This window comes from Amblyomma mixtum, chromosome 3 (assembly GCF_055824585.1).
Source record: "Amblyomma mixtum isolate Tamu chromosome 3, ASM5582458v1, whole genome shotgun sequence".
Classification (NCBI taxonomy): domain Eukaryota; kingdom Metazoa; phylum Arthropoda; class Arachnida; order Ixodida; family Ixodidae; genus Amblyomma; species Amblyomma mixtum.
In genome coordinates, this window is record NC_143014.1 from 416998011 (window position 1) to 417011089 (window position 13079).

Sequence of the window (13079 nt, forward strand, 5' to 3'; positions counted from 1 at the left end):
GGCGGGAGCTTAGAAGCAGTGAAATTCAGTTAGAAGACAATGCTATCGGAACGTCACCGGGTAATTGTAATTAAGCGACGTACAAACTTTCCTTGTTCTGAGTCGAGTTAGTGCTTTGCACTTATTGTAATTGCCGTGGTAAATGTCACTGCATTATTTTCTGAATGTTCGCGGCGTATATTAGCTTCCCTACAACGACAAAACAACGCAGTGACTAATTTTAGCAGTGCATATCGATAACAATCAAATGTTATCAGTGCAGGGTACATGTATGAATGCAGTGCGTGCCAGAAGTGAAGGAAGAGTGATATTATGATGCTCAACTCATAACTGTCTTGGTTTTGTCTCGTGCATTAGCTCAAACTAACGCGCAAATACAAAAATAAAAACATCTAGCCTCTCGTCCAACTGTGCCTTCAGAGCTTCTCTTATATTGCTATTACTCAGTAATATCGCCAGAATCTGCCGGCTAGAAAAACTTATAGAAAATTAAAAAAAAAACTACTGGGGAGGCTGAGGGTGGGTTGACGATTTGTGGGAGAGTGGAGTGATGGCCAGCAAATTTTGCGAAGTGAGGGTAAAGGAGGGCCGGTTAATTTCTCAAAATGAGGGCGAGCGTGAACGAGGTATTCAAAAGTGACGGTGAAGGAGGAAGATAAAAATTAGGGCATTTTCCCACCATTGGTCACAAAAACAATTATCGCTAGAAAAGGAAATTGTGGTTTCTGTGGAAGCTGCAAAAGAGTGGTTGGGTGGGAGCCCCTTCAGACGCGCTGCGTGCCGAGACAGGCAGAACCCGATTGGCGCCCGCACGTGGGTCTTGTATTGTGTGAGTTTCATGTACCTGCGACGCAGCCCATTAAAGGGGAATATTCTTTCCATGCTTGCCGGTACAGCGGTACAGTGAAGCTGCACTTAATTCATAGAGGAAAACAAAAAATACACTCTATTAGAGAACTCAGTGCATGCATAATCCTCATACGAAGGTCAACTCTTCAGCTCGCGAATGCAGTGGCATGCGTGCTGTGAGCAGTTTTCAACGAAGTCATCGAATGCTTCTCTATGGCTAACATTTCGGACTACAGAACATGGTTCCCGTCGTCCTGACGCAGCGGACATAGCATGCTTCGCTGCTAACTTAGCTCCGGATGATTGCGCAGAGAAGCAGCGCGGAAGTTTTTTCCCAAGTATGATGTGTTGCCCCCAAGGATCACAGGAGCCTACTTGGCGGGCATTCCATTATATGTCCATAGACAACCATCTACAGCCGACGCCTAGAGGACCGCAAGCCCATTTTCCATGCCTCAGTTGCTTGGAGCAACAGATGAGGCCCGTCGGAAGACTGCACCCGGTCTAGACTCCATTCCGTACGAGGTGTACAAGAACTTGAGTTCCGCTGTACTCCCTCAACTCCTTGCCACAATTAACAAAGTATGGATAGAGGCATCGTACAAGAAATTTGGAAATCGGCTATTGTGATCCCCCATCTCAAAGCTGGAGAAGCCGCCGACAGACCTCGGTAATTTTTGGCCTATATCTCTTACGCCCACTTTGTGCAAGCTTACCAAAAAAATGCTGGCCACACGACTGCCGTGGTGCCTTGACGGTTTCTATCACCCCGCCCAAATAGGCTTTCGGAAGTCCATAGAATCATAAGATGAATTGGCTGTCTTGGCGTCAACAGTTCTAGCATCAACTCGCAGCAACAATGTACAGTCTGTCAAAAGTAACCAGGCTGCGTGGTTTGCTTCTAGCTCGTACAGTGGAGCCCTTACAGCATCCCTGAAGCTGAAATAGTCGTTAAAGGTAAGGACTGAGGGTCTTCTTATCTTCCAAAACTTTTTGATCTTTAGGAAAGCCACAAGGGCTCCACTATACAAGCTAGAAGCAAAAAATGCAGCCTGGTTACTTTTGACAAAGACTACGTACCGTACTGGCCATGGACTTTGAAAAGGCGTATGATAATATCAGTCATGCTGCTATCCTGGAATCCCTTGACATGCTGCATTTCCCCGTTAGAGTGCGCAATTTTGTAGAATACTTTTCGGAAGGCCGACACTTTGCCGTACGCCTCAGTGGTGAGGCCATCGGATCCTTTGTGCCTTTTCGCAGTGCACCCCAGGGATCGGTATTGTCGCCAGCATTAATTAATCTTACTTTTATCCCCTCTGCCTGGCGCTTATATGGTGTGTCTGAAATTAAGTTTTTATTGTACGCTGATGACATCACTGTGTGGTGCACCCACCACGACCTGTTGACTCAAGCCTCCGCACTACAATCAGCCACAGCTAATACGTCGAGTTTTGCTTCTTCCATTGGTCTTCAGCTTTCAGTGAGGACAACTGCGTACGTGTTAGTATCCAAGCGCTGGGGACGCCGTAAACTCCCTGTTACACCATTTCGTCTCCATCTATCTGGTGCTCCACTTCAAGAAAGTTCGACCATAAAAATCTTCAGCTTAACAATACACCAATCCGGAACACGGTCTGCTTGGTTTTGTCGAGCTAAAAAACAAGGTATTCAGGCGTTACGTCTGATTAGACGCATTGCTCCTAAAACAGGCGGCGCCCGCTCCCACGTTGCGCGACAGTTGGTGCGGACGGTTGTGCAACCGCGCCTTGTTTACCAAGCCCAATTCCAGTATTTGACGAGGATTCAAGGGAATCCCCTTGAAGCTGTTAATCGAGAGGCAACGAGGGTCATCACTTGTCTTCCACGTGTCGCGCTGTTCGTGGCGCTTCCAGAACATGCGCAGCTGAGTACACTAGATGAGCAGATGCAACAAAGACGTTATGCTCGCCAGCTTAAGACTAACCTTGTACCACGCAACGTGTGCACTCAGGGCGTATGCTTCATCGCACTCCATTCTACAGCCGCGTCTTCCAGTTCTCCCTCACTGGCATTTAGTGCAGCTAAGCCAGAACAAACCAATTGATCTACGTCGGCCATCATCTACCCTCGCGGCGGCGTCGTTTCGCGAACGAATTACAGAAAAAGACGCCCATCTGCCGCATGGCTCAATCGTTTTATACGTTTACGCAAGCATCTAGGCCAGCGAAACGACAGAAATTTACTGCCCTTGCAAGCCTGTCCTGAACAAAACGTCCAGGTTTCTCCTCCCAGAACCTCCTTCCTCCTTCTGTGCGGAAATGCTTGCGGTTCCAGAGGCACTTTACTCTGTGGTCGCCGTTTCCCTGCTACCTACGGCTCGCATTGTCATCCGCACCAACGCCCTTCACGTCATACGCCTACTACGACACGTCAGTCGCACCCCAGGCAATTGCCAGGACATCCATCGCCTCGCGGCAGGCATCTCGCAGCAAATCCGTATTGAATGCGTTCCACGAGACCTCCTGAGCTCGCAAAGCCTTGAAAATTCGTCGACCCGCCGTGTGACACCAACCTCATCTTGTGACACCAACTCTCGATGACACCATCCTCCTTTTAACAGGAAAGAAACACCTCTGGCGCCGCACACGTGCTCTAATCCCTCCGTGTGCGGTAACCCTCCCCCGTGGTCTTACCCGTGCAGAGGAGGTTGCGCTTCTTAGCATCCGGGTAGGGGTTGCCCTAACTCCAGCCGTGACATGAAAGTAGCCGCAATTCGAAGGTTGGTACCCCCCCGGGTGTCCAGTCTGCAAGAACCTAAATCTTGAGGCCGAAATTCACCACCTGCTGTGGGTTTGCCCGGCGCTGAAGCCGACAATAATTCGGCACCTGCTGGCAAATGTCCTTCGCCCAACAATATTGCTTCATACACCGCATGAACACAAGCACCTCATCATCGTTCACTGCTCGATTTCTTTAGATTAGGGAATCTTTTCTCATTTATATAGATATCCTCATCTATCATTACATTCAGTTTTATGCGCTGAGGCTATCAACACCACTTAATTAAAAAAAAAAAGCTCTGCAGTACGGAGTCAACGTTTGTAAGCCGTCTTACAGCGATAGGAGATGCGGGGCCTAGCAAAACTCTTAACCGTTCAATTTATTATGTTTTATTAAAACACTCACTTACTCTTTTTTCTCTTGCCGTCGGCGCCAGGCTCTTCCTCTGAGATCGTCTAGCACCGGAACCATCTCGTATTCACAGCGGACGTGCCATGTACGGCTGTGTGCGGTCTATGCGGAGTCTTGCTTTTGTTCTCTCCATGGAAGAGGATACCCTTCGCGTTAGAGGCCCCTTCTCGCCACGCTGGAATCCCGTGACGCGAGGGGACGGGTGGGGGGAGAAGACAGCCGAGCGATGTATTTGTATCTGGCTTTTTCCTCCCCTCTTCCTCTGCAGGTGTATCGCTGCGGCAGAACCGCACCAGTACGCTGAGCTAAGGGGCGTCAAAGAAGTGCGACCTGCCAGCCTCTCTTCAGAGCACCCTCGGCCGTGGAAACGGCTGGACAAGTGGGGAAGAGCGCCGTGACGTCGAAGGAAACCGTAAGGACTCCTCCGTTTACGTCCATGGGACGTTATCTTTTCATGAAGGCTCTGAGTTACCAACGTGCTTACGCGTTCAAAAGTTTACGGGACGCGAGTGTGAGGAAATAAATGATTTTTTGGAGCACTCACGTAATCCAGCTGCCTGAAATGCGCAGAGCAGTACCATGCGGCTGGGTTGCGAGGCAAAGCTACAATTTTTTTTTTTGCGAGAACGCATGCCTAGTAATTTTTTGATCGTGGTAGCACGGGCTGGTCCTGCCTAAAACAGGTTGAAAGCCTTGTCGCATTCTCTGTGTATTAGGTGCTCGTCCCTAGGGTGGTGCCGGCAGTCAGTACCTTCACCGTTGTCAGCAATGAGGGCTCAGATATGTTTTTTAGCGCATCAGTGGTGGAATTCAACTGGCATGTTTATTTGCTGGTACTAAACAAACCCGGACTATCTTTTTTGGTAGCATTGCTAAGAATATCTGTGGCTTCCGAGTGCAGCTCAAGGCCCGCTATGCTCGCTGTCATGGGTGTGATCCCCAACTCAAATCCTGATAGGGCCAAAATTAAAGCAGCCTGTACTATCGCTCTTAGTATGAGCTGCAGCAGACAAACTGTGTGCAGGGGTCAATTCTAGAAGCACTACGAGCCCAGAGCTACTGAAATTTCCTGCATATAGCCGTTGATGCAAGAAAAATTGTTGATTGAATGTTTGCGCAAGTTGGTTGCTCTATCTGTAAGTCGTCGCAGGCTAAACTCCTATAAACCATAAACCATATACTTTCTCATATAATGCCCATATAATGCTCACTTACACCCGACCTCGGGAACGGTTTGTTGTAGGCCTTAAATGCCGATTTCAGTATACAGGGTGTCCACGGTAACTTTAGCCTAGGGTTAAAAAATAAAATATTTGAGGTAGACCAGGGAAACCACTTACATACATGTACCAACCGGCTTGCGCATCTTAGGCAATTTTTTGTTTTGCAATTAATTAATTAGCAATTCAGACAATTTTTCTAAATTCGTAAATATTGACTTTAGGCGGAAAATGTGAATAGCAAAGTTGTAGAGCACCTTGAGAAACCCCCATTCCATTTGTTTGCGGTAAAGAAAACCTCACGTGTATCTTTTTCCGAGCTCCAAAAAAGCCCGCGAAATACAAAAAAAAAATCACGTGACACTCATTCGCGCGCCACGATTGTGCTGCTCTCAACCGTGGCTTGAGCGAACAAAATCAGCTGCTGGCAAGGCGCGACGACCTCAATGCGTCCGATATGTCAACGGTGGTTGCGGCGCCCGCGCAAGCCAGTCTGCAAGCGTGACGGTGCAAGTTGTGAGCTATGGAATGGCCAAAGGTGACAAACACAAATTCGACCAGTTTTATTCGCCACTGAGAGTCAAAAGAAGATAGGCAAGTATACTTATCTGCTTTTTCCTCTCGGTGGCGAATAAAACTGGTCGAATTTGTGTTTGTCACCTTTGGCCATTCCAAAGCTCACAACTTGCACCGTCACGCTTGCAGACTGGCTCGCAGGGCGCCGCAACTACCTTTGACATATCGGCCTGCCGGCGCATTGAGGTCGTCGCGCCTTGCCAGCAGCTGATTTCGTTCACTCAAGCCATGGTTGAGAGCAGCACAATCGTGGCGCGCGAATGCGCTAGTCATGTGATTTTTTTTTTGTATTTCGCGGGCTTTCTTTGGAGCTCGGAAAAAGATACACGTGAGGTTTTCTTTACCGCAAACAAATTGAATGGTGTTTCTCAAGGTGCTCTCCAACTTGCAATTCAGATTTTCTGCCTAAAGTCAATATTTACGAATATAGAAAAATTATCTGAATTGCTAATTAATTAATTACAAAACAAAAATTGCCTATGATGCGCAAGCCGGTTGGTAGATGTATGTAAGTGTTTTCCCTGGCCTACCTCAAATATTCTATTTTTTAACCCTTGGCTAAAGTTAGCGGGGACACCCTGTATATGTGTAGTTAATATATTGTTACGTTGCCCGAAAGGCTAGTCACAAGCTAGGGCGACCGGAGCGCAGAGCGAACAACACAGGAGGCACCGAACAATAGCGCGCGCACACCAGTCAGGCACTTCCTTCTCATCGTCTTCTGTGAAAATCCGTTGCACGGCCCCCCATCCGGAAAAACACCGTCACGGTGTACTGGATGACGTCGAGCGGCAGGGCGAGAGGTAGGGTTTCAGGCGAGAGACGTGGACGATATCACGTTGAAGGTGGCGGGAGGAAGCGGGCTGGAAGGCTGGAGCGATCTCGTAAGTGACAGCAGTTACCTGGCGCAGGACACGGTACGGGCCAACATAACGGGACAGAAGTTTTTCGGAGAGGCCGACGCGGCGAGATGGGGACCAAAGCAAGACGAGGGAGCCAGGAGAGAAAGAGACTGTGCGGTGACGGCGGTTGTAGAACTCCTGCTGGGAGGCCTGCGAGGCGAAAAGTCGGGAGCGTGCAAGTTGACGGGCGTAGTCAGCACGGGCAATGGCGTCTTGGGCGTATTCAGAGGACGGAGCAGCAGGAGTAGGCAGCAGCGTGTCCAAAGGCAATTGGGGCTCGCGGCCGTATAAAAGGTAAAAAGGGGAGTAACCGGCTGTATCATGGCGGGAGGAGTTGTATGCGAAGGTAACATACGGGAGAGCGAGGTCCCAGTCGCGGTGGTCGGGGGAAACGTACATAGCGAGCATATCGGTCAGAGTGCGGTTGAGACGCTAAGTCCGTTTGTCTGCGGGTGATAGGCGGTGGTGAGCTTGTGCTTAGTAGAGCAGGATTGAAGAATGTCGTAGACAACCTTGGACAGAAAGCAGCGGCCGCGGTCGGTAAGAAGCTGGCGGGGAGAACCATGGTGCAATATGAGGTCGTATAGCAAAAAGTCCGCAACATCTGTAGCTGTGCTGGTTGGCAGTGCCCGCGTGATCGCATAACGGGTGGCGTAGTCCGTGGCAACTGCAACCCATCTGTTGCCGGAGGTGGACTCTGGAAACGGACCCAGAAGATCCAAGCCGACGCGATGAAAAGGTTCTGGGGGCACATCAATAAGTTGAAGTGTGCCAGCTGGGAGAGTAGCAGGGCGTTTCCGGCGCTGACACTCATCGCAGGCTGCAACATAGCGGCGTACGGAGCGGAACAGGCCGGGCCAAAAGAAGCGACGTCGCGCACGGTCGTATGTACGCGATACACCCAAGTGGCCAGCAGTGGGGAGATCATGGAGTTCATGAAGGATAGCAGGACAAAGGTGCTTGGGGACAACGAGTAGAAGGTTGGGGCCATCCGGATGGAGGCTGCGGCGATACAAGATTCCGTCAGAGAGCACAAAGCGCCGCATCGAGGGATCAGACGGGGTGGAATTGAGGCGGTCGATAATTGATCTCAAATCGTCATCGCGGCGCTGTTCTTCGCCCATGTTGGCAAGGACAGAGATAGAAAACAGGTCGGCTTCGGTGGCAGTGCCAAACAAGTCACACTGGCCAATGGGGTAACGTGAGAGGCAGTCGGCATCTTGGTGTAACCTGCCAGACTTGTAAGTCACGGTGTAATCATACTCTTGCAGACGCAATGCCCATCTCCCAAGCCGCCCTGTAGGGTCCTTCAGAGAGGAGAGCCAGCATAGCGCATGGTGGTCGGTTTTAACCGTAAAAGGGCGGCCGTATAAATAAGGACGGAATTTGCCAACTGCCCAGACAAGGGCTAAGCACTCACGTTCTGTTATGGAGTAATTGCGCTCGGGCGCAGAAAGAAGGCGGCTGGCGTAGGCGATGACACGGTCCTGACCGGATTGTCGCTGAGAGAGCACAGCGCCGATGCCGTAGCCACTGGCGTCAGTACGGACTTCGGTGGGGGCCGCAACATCAAAGTGCGCCAAAACTGGTGTGGTGGTCAGTTTGGCGATCAAAGTGGAGAAGGCTCGTTCTTGGTCAGGTCCCCAGACGAAGGTGGCGTCTTTCTTCAATAGGTCGGTAAGGGGACGGGCGAGGTCGGCGAAGCCCTGAATGAATCGACGGAAGTACGAGCAGAGCCCCAAGAAGCTTCGGACGTCGTGGCAAGATCGGGGAAGGGGAAAGTCTTTCACGGCCCGGATCTTATCGGGATCAGGGTGAACCCCCTGGAAATCAACGATATGGCCCAAAATAGTGGTCTGACGTCTCGCGAAACGGCACTTCGAGGAGTTAAGCTGTAGGCCGGCACGACGAAAGAGGGAAAGAATCTGGGAAAGGTCTTCTAGGTGGGATGAAAATGTAGGCAAAAATACAACGACGTCGTCCAGATAACACAGACAAGTGGTCCACTTAAATCCCTGCAAAAGGGCGTCCATCATGCGCTCAAATGTGGCTGGCGCGTTGCATAGGCCAAAAGGCATTACTTTGAACTGATATAGCCCATCAGGGGTCACAAAAGCGGTTTTCTCACGGTCCTTCTCATCGACGGCAATTTGCCAGTAACCGGAACGAAGATCTATGGAGGAGAAGAATTTGGCTCCGTGTAGCCAGTCAAGGGCGTCGTCAATACGCGGCAGGGGGTAGACGTCTTTTTAGTGATCTTATTGAGATGTCGATAATCTATGCAAAACCGCCATGAGCCGTCCTTTTTCTTTACTAGTACCACTGGAGAGGCCCAGGGACTGTGGGATGGTTCGATTATGTTCTTGGAAAGCATTTTTGAGACCTCGTTGTTTATGACCTTGCGCTCGGCGTGGGAGACACGGTAGGGCCCGCGGCGAATGGGAGGGACATCGCCGGTGTCAATGCGGTGCGTCACAGCGAGAGTTTGGCCCAGTGAGGTGTTGTAGACGTCAAAAATGTCGGAGAACGACTGGAGAAGGTCACGAAGCTGAGAAGTTTGGGCGGGGCGGAGATCGGTGGGCATCATGGTCGTGAATGCGTCCGAGGACAGCGGAGTGGACCGCGGTGGGTCTGGTGGGTCGCGATTAGGAGAGGCATCTAATGGAGCCACATGGCACTGGGCGAGTGGGGACAACGTAGCGACGCACATGCCGGCTGGAAGCAGCTGTGAGGAGAAGCCGAAGTTCAAGAAAGGTAGAGACAGGTTGTTGGCTGTGACGGTGGCGATGGTATGGGGCAGGACAACACTGCAGGTCAGTGCGAGGTCAAGGACTGGCGCAACGATGTAGTCACCATCGGGAACAGGGCGAGAAGGTGTGAGGGAAACGAAAGAAAAGGCTTGAGGGGGCAGGTGGGCATAGTCGGGGCAGGTCAACCGGAGCGACGAGTCGATGGGGTCAGGATTGAGTTGGGGAAGCTCAAGGTGAAGGACACCCTGCGAGCAGTCAATGAGGGCAGAATGATCCGACAAAAAGTCTAAACCGAGAATGAGGTCATGGGCGCATGTGGTAAGGACGGTGAACTGAACCGGCGTACTGTGGTCACCGATTGTCAGGCGAGCGGTGCACAGTCCCTCGACAGCAGGCATAGCACCATCCGCGACGCGCACACAGGACGTTGCAGGCGTAAGGACTTTGCGTAGGCGACGGCGGAGGGCAGCACTCATCACGGAAATATGGGCACCGGTGTCAATAAGGGCTTGCACAGGAACACCGTCAACTGTAACGTCTAGCAGATTGGGTCGAGTCGTCAGTAGAGGGTTTGAGGTCCGGGTCGTTGATGCAGCGTCACCTCCGGGAGCTGCATCACTTAGTTTTCCCGATGAGAGGGGCGGTAAGACGCAGCAGTCGAAACACGAGGCGACTGCGGTGAGCGTGAGCGGCGGGCCAGCGGCGAAGGCGAACGGGAGGACTGTCGTGGAGGTTGATCGGCGGCCTCAGACGTCTCGGATGGGCGGCGGGGTGAAAAGCGGCGTGTGTAGTTTGGACGGTAGTAGGAGGTGTCTCGCGGGGGTGACGACCAGGGGCTGCGGCAGTGGCGGGCAATGTGGCCGACCCGAGAGCATTGAAAACAGATTGGGCGGTCGTCTGGCGTGCGCCACTCATTCGGATCGCGGTAACGCCGTGGTGAATAATAGGTGGGACGAAAGGGACTGGAGGTGGTGGCTGTGGGGACGAGTTTCCGATTGCGCACAAAGCCGGAGGGAGGTTGAGATGGGCGAGTTCTTGCCGCACGACAGCCTGAATAAGCGACACGGAAGGCAGTGTGTCATTAGGTGTGGTCGATGATGTTACCACAGGGGCTAGGGCTTCGAGTTCACGGCGAACAATTCTTGTCACAGTGTCGGTGACAGGAGGAGACTCTGAGGGCACTTGAGTTTGAAGTCGTTGGTCCTGGCAAGAAGATGTAGCGGCCGTGTTTGGAAGTCGGGAAAACTGCTGAGAAATGCGACGGCTTTTGACTTGTTCGAAGCGACGGCACTCCTTGATAATGCTGTCAACAGTTGTGCAGTCTTTGCAAACGAGCAGATGAAAGGCATCGTCAGCAATGCCTTTCAGCACGTGGCCCACCTTGTCGGACTCGCTCATGGTGGCATCGACTTTGTGGCAAAGTGCCAATACGTCCTGTATATAGGCCACGTAACTTTCCGTCGACGACTGCGCACGAGAAGCAAGCTGTTTTTTCGCAGTGATCTGCCTATCGTCAGGTCTTCCGAAGAGTGCTCGCAATTTCTCTTTGAATATATCCCAACTGGTAAGTTCTTCTTCGTTGGTTTCAAACCACACCCTCGCCGTTCCATTCAGATAGAAAATTACGTTAGCAAGCATTAACGTTTGATCCCACCGGTTATATGCGCTTACTCTTTCGTAAAGGCTTAACCAGTCGTCGACATCGGTGCCGTCGTTTCCCGAAAATGTACCGGGGTCACGGGACGAAGCCATGACCACGAAAGGAGCAGCAGAAGTTGTCGGCGACTCGCTGGGTGGGGCCATGATGGTAGTAGCACCGGTTTGACGACCGCTTCGGAGCTCCGTGGTACTGGGAACGATACCCGGCACGCTCCACCAAAGATGTTACGTTGCCCGAAAGGCTAGTCACAAGCAAGGGCGACCGGAGCGCAGAGCGAACAACACAGGAGGCACCGAACAATAGCGCGCGCACACCAGTCAGGCACTTCCTTCTCATCGTCTTCTGTGAATATCCGTTGCAATATCCTATGGGTGTAGCTCAAACGATTCAAGCATTCACAGCCAGCGCAGTAGTTGCCAAGTTCGTCTATCGACAAACCAGGTGAGGCGAAAGCTGGTTGGCCCATGGCTCACATTTTAGGAAATATTGCCGAGAAAAATTACGCAGTAATGAGGGAAAAACACGCATTTTCATAGTATCATTCCGGGTCAGCGCCAGAACGGATAGAGTAGTGTTGAAGAAAGGGGAAAGAGAAATAATAGGCCTTACGAGTCGGGCAGCTACACGGCTTGGTCACTAAAGACGTTGGTGCGAAGAACGGAGAGCTGCGGTATCCAGACTTCCAGGCAGAAAGAACATTTAAAAAGCATAACTTCGCATCAGTCATCTCTGCGTCAGGGGAGAGTTCTTGGCTATCCGCGAAATTCAATTGCATTTGGCATCTACAGATTCCTGAAATCCCCAAGTGCCCATATATCGATTAATCCAAGTGACTACCTAATCTTCCGCAAGTTTCAAGAGTTAGTCGGAAGCGTTATTATTTGTTGGCAATCAGCCAAACCTGACGTATCGCTGGAGGCTCGAACAGTAAGAAAATGAAACACGTTAATTGGCGATAAATTAGGCGCTCAGCAGCTCCTCCGTCTTTTGTACGCATCATTGCATCATTCAACCTGACCCTCATAATGATTTGGCTGCGCTCATTTAATGTTTTCCGTGTGCTTCAATTATTTAAACACGTAATATGTATAAGAATCTATATATCCTCACAGTTCCTATTCTACAACACCAAGAGGAGCGCAAAACACTTTCATATATCTGTTTTGTGCAATCCGGCAGTATTACAATCCAGTTCCTTCCCCGTACGAGTAGGCACAAGCGGTTGCGGTGTGCCAAACAGCGTACGTTTCGTCCCGTGTCTGTTTTCGCCCTCTCGTCAGGCCGCGGAGTCCTAACCTCTCAAACCACAAGTTTTCACAGGAATAAGAGCGAGACGGACTCGCGAATAGGAGTTCATGCCTTCTTTTCACCCCGAAATAAGCAATGGTTACTGAACCAACGGTGCTCGCTGACTTGCGTCGAATGTTGTAGAAAAAAATTCTTGTGACACTGCGAACAGCCAGCTGTGTACACTGTCCGCGTGTATCAACGGGAACGAAATTTTACAACAGTTTTTCTGAATAAAACTTTTCCACGGACCTAGATAGTAGATGGTCTACTAACAAAGAAACGTGGTTGGTATTTGTCACCTGTCTGGTAAGGATGATTACCGAACGGCCAGCACCTTAAACAATGCGGTACCAAGTGTTTTCGAGAATGGTGACTCATACACTGAATGACTCATACATCGACGTCTAGTTAGTCTATTCCATGAATTTCTGCATGCGTTTTTTGGTACTGAGTGCGTGCGGTATTGGCTTGTTTATGTTTTTGACGTTGCCTTTTGGGTTATCGGCGCCACATACTTGTATTCCCACCCCTGTCATAGCCCAGAAAAAAAATATGGGCTGCAGCATGTATACATAATAATAAACGCACCAACACTAATCTCACTTCGAGTTTTTGATCAATTCTCTATCTCCCTACCATATGCTAGCCGTTCCGGTTA

At 50.7% G+C, this 13079-nt stretch overlaps 1 protein-coding gene across 1 annotated transcript in view; it reads left to right on the top strand.

Annotated features, from left to right (window-relative positions):
* Positions 1–4303: 4303 nt before the first annotated feature.
* The window catches only part of LOC149357771 (anaphase-promoting complex subunit 10-like), a 35547-nt gene continuing 26771 nt past the window's right edge, over positions 4304–13079 (top strand). Inside the window, exon 1 of the mRNA XM_089577972.1 lies at positions 4304–4435. The gene's annotated coding sequence lies outside the window, so the exon portion shown is untranslated. The remainder of the gene's footprint in view (positions 4436–13079) is intronic.